The sequence below is a fragment of the Lethenteron reissneri genome, chromosome 13 (genome assembly GCF_015708825.2).
Source record: "Lethenteron reissneri isolate LAM-NWPU_2019-01 chromosome 13, ASM1570882v1, whole genome shotgun sequence".
NCBI classification, from domain to species: domain Eukaryota; kingdom Metazoa; phylum Chordata; class Hyperoartia; order Petromyzontiformes; family Petromyzontidae; genus Lethenteron; species Lethenteron reissneri.
Genome location: NC_083791.1, coordinates 11,325,369 through 11,328,158, shown reverse-complemented (window position 1 = coordinate 11,328,158; position 2,790 = coordinate 11,325,369).

Here is a 2,790-nt window from a genome sequence, read left to right as displayed (position 1 = left end):
GGCGACAACAACGAAAACATTAATAACAGCTGATGTCAACACAAAATAACAGCTATATCCGACCGTCAATTTCAAGTCCTTTAAATTCTCAAAGTGGAATCTATCGGCTTGTTGTGCTGGGGCACACGGCTGGGCGCAGCTGCGAGTGCTATGAAGAAGGGCCATCGCTCGAAACGTCGCCTATTCATTTTGAGGCCACGCAGTGTTATTGGCGATTGATTTTGCTTGTCATTTGTGCTTGTGGCAGCACGGTTGATGCAGCAGCAGCATCAACGTCACGAAATAATCCGTTGCATCTACAAGATGAGAACTGTTTGCGATTTTTAAATGTTTTTGTTGAGGTTGCGTTTTTTGTTTTAACCAAGACGAGCACGTGCACGCACTCGCGTGTCAAACACGAAACCGCGTTTACTAACAAACCCACGCCCCGCCTCGCCTCCCCTGCCCTGTCCTCCCCTGCCCTACTCTACCCTCCCCTGCCCCTGGCATGTCCTCTCCGTGTAAACCCTCCGGGCAGAGGTCGCAAACAGGTTTTGATTCCTTACCCGTACCCGGCCGCACCAGGGTCACAAATGGGTACCCGTTCCCTACCCGTACCCTACCCAAAATGAGTGACAAACGGTTACTCACCAGTGACTCACGGCCTACCCGTACCCGGCCGCACCAGGGTCGCAAACGACTACCCGTACCCGTACCCGGCCGGGTACGGGTAGCCGGGTATCGGGTAGGGTACGGGTATCGGGTACCCGATTGCGACCTCTGCCTCCGGGGGGTGGGGGGAGATCTGTGAGCGTCGCACCGGGGGGATGACGGTCGTGGCACGAGCGTCGTCGCTTCTCGTCGTTGTCAAGGTCTCTGCGGCCGCTGGAGTCCATGCCCCCTCCACCCCTTCCTGCGATACGCGCCAAGCGCTCGCGAGCCCCCCAATCGTTCCGTCTGCTGCCCCCTTGCCCGTCACAAATTGTATTTTCCCCACGAGGTGGCCGGGCGACTTTCAAAGTGAGGGGGTTCGCTTTTCCGGAGAAATCCCCCTGCGTTCGGATCCTGGGTTTTCAAATGCTCACGATTTTTTTTTGCGAATATTTTCAACATCGCGAGTCTTAGCCCGGCCGCCAATTACTTAATCTGGCAAATTCCTGGTGTGTGTGTGTGTCCATTGCCTCGCAACAAACGCATCCCGAGCGGGGGTCGTGTGAGACGACGCAGAGCTGAATGTGGACCTCGAAGTGGTTCCGTGTCGTCTATTCCACAACGTGTTCCTTGTTCCTTGTGTGTGTGTGTGTGTACGTTGTGTGTGTGTGTGTACGTTGTGTGTGTGTGTGTACGTTGTGTGTGTGTGTGTGTGTACGTTGTGTGTGTGTGTGTGTACGTTGTGTGTGTGTGTACGTGTGTGTGTGTACGTTGTGTTTGTGTGTCTGTGTGTGTGTACGTATGTGTGTGTACGTGTGTGTGTACGTTGTGTGTGTGTGTGTCTGTGTGTGTGTACGTTGTGTGTGTGTACGTTGATCTTCTTTTGCGCACCGTACGTAGCCGGCCTTGCTAATCGGAGGTTGCGGGGGAAGGACAGCAAACTAATAAGACAAAGCATCTTGTAGTCTCGTGACTGCACACGATGCTGATAGCACAATTGATAATAAAGTAATAAGTAGGAATAAAACTAAAAATATATTTAGAGAGCTTTTGCTTGACTCTCACAGCTGCCCCCACGGGAGGCAGATCTACAGCAGCGAAAGACTTCGTAGCACAGAAGCCACCAGGTGTGTACGGCTTTTACCAAAACGCGCCAACCGCAACCAACCAAACATCACCAAACGCCGTCCCCTCTCCGGGGCGAATGGACCGCTCCTTGCCGAGGGCTTCTCGCATTCACCGACCAGCCACGGCACGTTCCATTGCGGTGGAGAGGGGGGAATGCTTTGCCGAGGGAGACGGAACTATTTATTGTGGGAGATTTATGCCCCCCCCCCCCCACCGTGCCCCCCCCCCCCACCAACCCCATCCGCCTTCACCGTAACAGGCAGCTAACAAACGCGCAGGACGCCTAAACACATTTTTTAAAAACCACACAACCAGCAGTGTCTCTCCCATTGGGAGGGTGCTCATCTCTGATGGCGACCCTGAGCCCCGTGGTGGACATTCCACATTGTGATGGCAGGGGGCAAGTCTATCCACAGGACAGCCGCTGTTACTTTACCACAGAGTGCTGCTCGATGTTACCCCCCTCCACCTCGACCCCCTCCGCCAGGGAGCCACGGTGACCGCCCGAGTCGCACCCCCCCCTCCCTCCTCGTGTGCGTTCCCCCCAGCAAAGCGCAGTGGCGTGTGGGGGGGGGGGTGTTGGCTGTGACAAGAGCGAGTGGGCATCGCCCTTTGGCCGTGCCCTCCTGTCGGGACGGCGAGCGAGGTTCGAGTTCAAATCCGAAATCGGGAGTCGCGAGCACTCCGACGAGAGACGCGCACAGGGCTCGCGGCGGCTCAACGGGCCGAGCCACAACCGCGAGAGGGCGGTCGTTGGAAGAAGAAACAACAACAATCCATTTCCGACGGCCACCTCTCTCGCCCAAGCGATTTGCGCTGCGTGCGTTCGAGGAGGTCCCGCGCGGCCGCTTGAACGCGCGCGGTTTCGCCCCCTCCCCCCCTCGCTCTGCTGTCGCTTGCCCCGTTCCTTAAGCTCGCCCCGGGGTCGGATCGACGGATGGGAAGAGAGAAAGGGGGGGGGGGGAGGTGTTTGTTTTTTTGACGGTTTAGTTATTTGTTGTTGTTGATCTTGTTGCTGCTGCAAAAGCACGA